The following is an 8397-nucleotide window of genomic DNA, read 5'->3' on the forward strand; positions in this document are numbered from 1 at the left end:
CAGGCAACCTCATATCAAATAAAAGCTTGTTCTAAACCTTCATACACTGCCAAAGATGAAAGAAATATGTAAAAACTCATTGTACCTCAAAGTCTCCCCAAATAGCCAAGAATAACGACCAGATGTTGCTACAATACAAAAAGATGCCCTAAAAAGTGTTTCACGCCTATTTATAGTGCTCCAAAATTCCAAACAAAGTTATCCTTCGGAGGGTTCTAGAGCCGCACTTTAACATTTACGGTCCCCACTTTGCTGGGTTACTGCTTCGAGTGCTTTTAGTTAGAGGTATTATGCGGCCACACATTAGCTTCTGCGGCTGCACTTCAACTTCTAAGGCCGCACCTGAATTTCTACAAGCCGCACTTTGAGGAGGCTTTAGACTTTGTTCGATTGCAACTTCTCTGATCCTTCAGGTTTGTTAGTGCAAACCTGTTTTGCAAACCAAGAGCGACCACACTTTTTGGTTTACCGACCGCACCTCTGCTAAAATTCCCTGAAGCATCATTCCTTCTGTTGCGCCTATATTTCATCTTCTGCGGGCTGCATTTGCTTTTGCGATCGCAGATAGAATTCTGCTGACTACACTATTCTTTGCATTTTTCCTCTTGGTTGATCTTAGCTGGAGCATGTCCTCTTTGATTTATATTTCTTTATTGAGCTAACATTCTCCACTGCACTTACAATTCAACCATCTTCATTAGATTTGGAGAAAAAAATCAACACTTTTGGACTAAAACTAAAGCAAGACGTTACTAATAAGTGGTTAAAATCCACACTTATCAACTCCCCCAAACTTAAGTCTTTGCTTGTCCTCAAGCAACTAGATTAGCTCCTCTATCCCTCATTGTATGATCATTTCAAGGAGTCATATAAAAGTCATTTATACTCAGTTGGGACCAACAATTACCCATAATACTTATGCAATCTAAACAAGATGTCAATATTTTCAAAATGGTACAACTTGATCATCTCGGGTAATTTTAGTGTGACATTTGATCCTCAAGAGTTGACTTCATTCATCAAGGATTCTTGTTCTTTTATTAAAATCATGGTGGACTCCAAACTCTTCCTCTGCTACATTCCATTTTCAATGCTCACTTCAAGTTTCAACACTCAATTTCTAGAGAATCAAAGGTTTCACTCTTCTCTCATAAAGTAATTTCACAAGCTAAGTTTCAAGTACCATAGGCTTGCCCCTCACGTAAATCTCCACTAATGTAAGCACACTCGGTCCGAAATGAAATAAGACTTCTTTCGGGTTGTAATGAAGGCCTTTGGTCCGGGGAAGGATACTATATGGGATACAAGTGGTTACACCCTTCCTTAAACACTTTATATCTCATTTCTTGGCTCACATTTGTCAAACCCTTAGAGATATTTCTTCTTCTTGGAGGCTAGAGAGACTTATCACCACTCTTCGTTGACAATTTCATTTGTTTACTCCCTTGATTTTTGTAATAGAGTTACTTGTTTTACTTAATTCCATCAACCTCCCTTTTTTCCCTCTTTGGGATTCTTTTTCTTACTTCCTCTTTCATGGAGGTGATTTTTTTTCTCTCTTTTTAATGCCTTGGTACCTCTTTTAGATTTCTCAACTTTCCCCCCAAACTTAGGCTTTTATCCACTTACTTGATATGAGTGCTTAGAAGGGTTCAGGTGCCAAGAGGAGATCATGTTCAAAAAGGGTAAAGTCTTGTAGAATAGTTATCAATAGAGAGAGGTTAAAGACTCAAAGGGGGTTGACTAGGGATAATGATCATAGGCTGGCAATTGAAAGCTCAAACGGTTCAAGGAAAGCCTACAATCATCTCTCAAACCAAGAAAACTTAAAAAATTTCCTTGAAGTTCGAGGCAAGTTCTAGACTATTCACTCAAGTACTTGGACAAGTAAACAAATTTCATCCTACCTCTCATGTAATTAGACCGTAGAAGAGGATAGAGTCTAAAACTCACAACAACCACAATCATTTTAAAGATCTCTATGGTCTGCTCAACCACCTAATGGTTATCAAAGACAACTCAAGAGGCTCAAAGTCACTTTTACTAGAGTTACTTCTTTCAAAAATGGTTCACAACAACCTTATCTCAAACCATAAATATGCATTCAAGTATGTTGGTACCACATGTAGCATAAATAATTATTTTCATAGACTAACTTGATTAGATATTTTATTCATTACTACTTACTAGTACTATTACCTAAACATAAAACAGGCTCATTTCCTTAAGAAAGTTCTCACACTATCCATCCTCGGGAAGAGTCACCCGATTCACACAAGAAATAACCTTTAGAAAGAACTGTGACATTAAGAAAACCAAAGGCTTATTTTCAAAAAAAGAAGGAAAAGCATAATATTTACACTACCAAAAAAAAATTATAGACGTACTACTAATGTATCAAACTACTAAAGATAAAAAAAAATCTTCCAATTATTAATCCTAGTGTCATCAAATGTATCAATCATCAAAGATAAAATTCTCCACCCCCCTCTCCCCCAAATAAAAGTAAGCATTGTCCCTAATGCTTAGCAAAACAAGATCAAAGAGCAGAAAGGGGCGAAGAAACTCCATAAGGGTCCTCAGTCATCATGGTACTGCCAGAAGTATCAGTTTGAGCCGGTTCAGCTAACTGAATGGTGTAATCATCCTCTATGGGCTGCCTGAGAGGTGAACCAATCACGGACCATAGCACTAGTTCTAGATGCAAGGCAAGGCTCCTCTTCCTGAGCAGTAGGATAATCATGAGATAGTTGAGCTGGGTGAGGCTGGGTGGGGTCAATTAGCATGTCAAACGGCAAGTTGTCGGCCTCGTCTATCCTAGTCACCTCAGCTCGGAGTGAGTCAATTGATTTCTTGTTGGCCTATGTCTTTCTCATTTTCTTCACCTGATTGTTCAACTCCTCAATCACTGCACTATGTTTCACAAGTGTGTCCATAATTACCTTTTTGTTGTCCAAGACCTTGGTGAGCTTCATGTCATTGTCAGAAGGGTTTGGCTGTGTAGATGTCTACCCTGCAACTATACTAGATATCTCGGATAGCTTTGATATAGCTATCTACATCTAGTTGTTGAGACTCACCAGCATCTGAGAAACTCATAAAGCAGAGAGTGGGCCAGAAGGCAAAGGCACCAGCCTCAGAGCTGGTGTAGGCAACGGAGCAGGGGTTGATGGTGGCTCAGGAACAATATCTCTGGCACTAGTGGAAGGCTCAAATAAAGTGGATGGAATATTAGAGGAACCAGGAGCTACTACTACAGGCTCAACAAACTGGCATAGTAGTGGAAGGATGATTTCTCTTCTTTGGGTTCTTAAGGTCTTGAACCTTTTACAGATCAAAGGGGCTGGTGGGCTTAATCTTCTTATCAAATGGCCTGGACTCCACCTTGGAATCTGTCAAGTACTCATTAATGGTACTGGGGTAGGGGTAGAAGGTGTTACCCTGTTATGCTACGAGAGAAATATTGTGTCATGACCCCGGTTCGCCATCCGTGAACCATCGTGACAGCACCTAGTCTCTATGACTAGGTAAGCCTAACAATGCGAAATACAAACAATAATTGCGGAAGAAATAACTAAAAACCGGAATAATAGAAATAAAAAGTGTTTAAGGTGTCGCTCGGCACGAATAATAGCAGCTCTCGAAGCTGACAACAATTCCCAGAACCCGGAATCTCACAAATCACAAGCTAAGAGATACATAAGAAGCTCTAACTCCGGAAATATCTAAACAAGGGATAATACTGAAAGCGCTATACTTATTACAGAATGATAGAAAGGGACTCCTCGGTCTGAGGACGTAGCAGATATACCTCGAAGTCTCTACAGAAACGCCTCCTCCCAAGGATGATAGAACTGAGTGAAAAATACCTCGATCTGCACAACAAAAATGTGCAGAAGAGTAGCATGAGCACACCATAGCGGTGCCCAGTAAGTATCAAGACTAACCTCGGTCGAGCAGTGACGAGGAACAGTCGAGACACCTACCGGTCAAACTAACAGTGCAATGATAGAAATAACGGAACATGATATACATTTATATAAAGACTGTATGAAATGACCAACAATGCTACAATCACAATAAGGGAAAAGAACAACAAGTAAAAACGAAAATATTAAGAATGATGACACATAAGAACGGGCAAAAACTCATCCCAAGTCCTAAAGTCACAATACAGTAAAGGGAAAACAAAACAATAACTCAGACCCTACGACGGTGTTCACATCAGGTCTTATCCAACAATTTCCACGAATTACCGAATCTCGGACAATTACAACTCACGAGTCCCAGTACCTGAAATCTAACAACTGGCATCCCGTGCCCTCATCAGTCTCACGGTCACACTGACAACTCACTTGCTAACTAGGGCCACTTTCGCATATATGATAAGTAACGGGGCTATGCTTAGCAAAATCGGGGGACTTTACGTACAATAGGGGTGTTCAACTAAATGTATACTTGTGCAAGTGCTTTAACATAATTTCTACCAGCTAATAAGCGTACGAAGAAGAAGAGGCAGCACGTACAATGTTTCCTCACAACTTCCACGAGACAAAGCTCATACAGGTAAGCAACTCACAATCACAATATTAAACAAAAATAAGAATGCCTCCAGAGGCTTCACAAATCCTTACAATCAATCCCTGACATAGCCCACCTTATTCCGCCACGCGTGCAATAATAACATAATAAGTGCCCGCCTTATTTCGCCACACGTGCATCATAATGTTCCCACCTTATTTCGCCACATGCGCAACCCACATATGAGCATATATACATATTCCACCTTGTTACGCCGCATGTGCAATATATCAATAGTAGCAATAGCACGGCAGAAACCTCGTGCGACCCCACAACGACAATCGCACGGCAGAAACCTCGTGCATCACAATATCAACAGTCGTATGGCAGAAACCTCGTGCATCAACACCCCAAGTACAACAGCAACAATGACAATATATACAAGAGCACGACAAGTGAATCAACTCAAGAACTTTCGTTCATCAGGGGACTTTAAAACTAGCCCACAAGGAATAACCACAATAGAGAATACTAAGAGTAATAAGAATAACTCAACAAGGGAGAAAATAATATGAAGCAACGACCCCATAACATGTAGTTCAACAACAAGGGAGTTAACAAGAGCCAAGTAAATTTCAAATAAGGAAATATCAATTAAACATAGAATATCTACTCTTCTTTTAAGGTTGGGCAGGTTACGAAGGATATACAACAATTTCAATTAAGACTAAATAATTACATGAGAGATAATAATGATTTCCAATAAAAACAAGCAGTTATGAAAGACAATAGAGGAGGTAAAGATCTTCAGTTAAGCAAGGTAAGAGTCAATTAGGCAATAAGAATGAACCATAAAGCAATTAATTCCAAGTAAAATATGTAGAGGTAAAACTAGTAATAGGGAATTCAATCTTATCAAGAACAACTTCATACTCAGTAAATATACGAACCTAAGAATCCTAAAAGGCCAAGTTTTCACAAATAAGTCCGAGCACGCACTTGTCACCTCGCGTACTCGGATTACAATCAACAGAGAAGACTAAAATCCTAAGGGGAAGTACCCCACACAAGGTTAGGCAAGATACTTACCTCGAACCGGCTCAAAATCAATTAGAAACCACGTTCTTGCCACGAGTACTCGACTAAGCTAATACGCGGAACTATGTAAAATGACCAAAACGCCCCTCGGGCCAACGTCTCAGAATCGGGCAAAATTTATATTTTTAGAATCCTCACACTCACACGAATCTATTCATATAAAAATCTCTTAAATCGGATGTCAAAAACCCAATCTCTAGGTCTAAGAACTTTTCCCCCAATTTCTACAAAAATTCCAAAATCTAAGGATAAATTTAAGGAAAGATTCATGGAAATTAGTCTAAACCGAGTAAGAATCACTTACCCAAGTTGCCCAGGTGAAAATCCCTTCAAAAATCGTGATCTCCCGAGCTCCCAGGTCAAAAATATGAATTATGGTATAAACCCTCGATTTTCGAAAAACTTATATTATGTCCAGATATTTAAAGCATCGCGAACGCGGAGGAAGTCACGCGTTCGCGAAGAAGAAAAATGAAGGCTGCCAGATGTGCTTCGCGAACGCGGAAGCACGCACGTGAACGCAAAGAGGGAATATTATTATGACCCAGAGATTGCTCTTCGCGAACACGTGAACTAGTACGTGAACGCGAAGAGTGGACTTGCATAGCTACGCGAACGCGTGATAGTGGACGCGAACGCGATGAGGAATAAAGCGGGGCTTCGTGAACGCGGGCGTGTTACGCGAACGCGAAGAAGAATTTCCAGGTGGTCATCAACAAAGCTTCGCGAACGCGTAGGGATGTTCGCGAACGCGTAAGAGGATATCAGAAGCAGAAAAACAGCAGTTCAAAATAGGAGAAAAATGACCCGTTGAGCATCCGCAACACACCCGAGGCCCCCGGGACCTCAACCAAAAGCACCAACAACACCTAATACCTCATTCAAACTTGTAACAATCCCTAATCCACCTAAAACAATGTCGGAAACTCGAATAAATCAAGGATTTAAGCCTAAGAACTCCAATTTCCCTCAAAATACGATTTCGATCAATAACCTAACCAAACCACGTCCGAATGACCTCAAATTTTACACACACATCCCAAATGACATGACGGAACTACTGCAACTTACGGAATTTCATTCTGTCCCTCGGATCAAAATCTCACTATCGGACTGGAGACTTCAAAAATTCAAACTTCGGCTTTCAAACCTAAATTAGCTACGGAATTCCAAAACACGCTCCCAACCCCAAAATCACCCAACGGAGCTAACGGAACCATCGGATTTCCATTCCGAGGCCGTCTTCACGCTACTCCGACAAAGGTCGATTTTCCAACACTTAAGCTCTCATTTAGGGACCAAGTGTCCCAAAACTCTCCGAAACTCAAAACCGAACATCTCGACAAATCAAAATAGCATATATGAACTTGGGGAAAGCAGTTAATAGGGGATCGGGGCGTAAATTCCAAAAATGATCGGTCGGATCGTTACATCCTCCCCCTCTTAAAACCAATGTTCGTCCTCGAACGTGCTAAGATTTGCCTCGAAGTCCTCAAGTCACTGAATGCACACTTCCAACATACACCCGCGGGTGATCCCACGTCACCCCAATCCACATAAGCCTGACGACACATGTCAACTGAAATTTAGCCTTTCTAGCAATACCAATAAACCTTAGAACCAGAATTTTTTCACCTTCCATCCATTTCCAAAAGACCCGATTCTAAATCCATACGCAGTATCAGTCTCAATCAGCTACTTCTATTCGTTCCAACACCCATAGTATACAACCACACAACATGACACATCACACATAGGCCCACAATAACATTTTTGATAACAATACTTGCCAGAGATCAAATCCGCACCGGCCATAAGCCTCATATTCAACAGGAACTCTTCTCAAACCTCCACAACACCGGCGATGATACAATAACCACGAAAACCACATAACTAAACACCCGAATAACCAAATCTCAGCTAATACCAACGAGCACACACCCCACAAGCTAAAACTCAAGAAGCACAGAACGAAAATGACTGAATATGGGAAGGAAAACACATAAGGGAACTATCAAACAAGTCAGACAAGCACAGATTTTCTATCAACGCTAATCTACAAAATAATCTAATGAAAAACAATTAAAGCATATAAAAAGTATTACAAGGATCATACTGATATAACTCTCGTCGCGGTACACAGCCCGGTCTCAACGCATCAATTCATATGAAATCACGAGGGTCCCGCCCTCAACTCTAAATCACAAGTAGGGTACACTTCAAGCCATCTAGAGACTCTCACTAGATCAATTCCGTCGACAAAATTACAACACGGACTGGCTCCCACACCGGTGGAGCATAAGAAATCACAGCTCGCAACCAAGGATACTCAGAAATCACATCAAACCTACCGAAACGGACAACGGGAATTTTTACTACTAGTCTCATAACTCCCGACAACGGCTAGATATAGTCGATAGACACGGCTATCACTCATAGAACCTCCCAACAGGATAATCGCATAAACAGAGTGCAAATCATGAAACGCACCCATAAAGGGAGCAACAAAATAGGGGAACTCACCTCGATAAGCAGGACTGTAATGAACTACGGATGGTGCTCCTTTATAACAAACTGAGGCATACCTGAATGGCATCACCAGGCATAACGGCCTTAAGCCTACTATATGAAACACATCAACGGGTTGGGCCTCCCCCTCTCAGGCGCCCTCTACTCGCCCGAATACCTCGCTGTGACACATCGGTCCGAAGTTTGGGACAATCTCTCACCATGTGGTTAGTATCTCCACACTCAAAGCACCCTCTCTACTGACGAGGC

Source organism: Nicotiana attenuata, unplaced genomic scaffold (genome assembly GCF_001879085.1).
Source record: "Nicotiana attenuata strain UT unplaced genomic scaffold, NIATTr2, whole genome shotgun sequence".
Taxonomy (NCBI): domain Eukaryota; kingdom Viridiplantae; phylum Streptophyta; class Magnoliopsida; order Solanales; family Solanaceae; genus Nicotiana; species Nicotiana attenuata.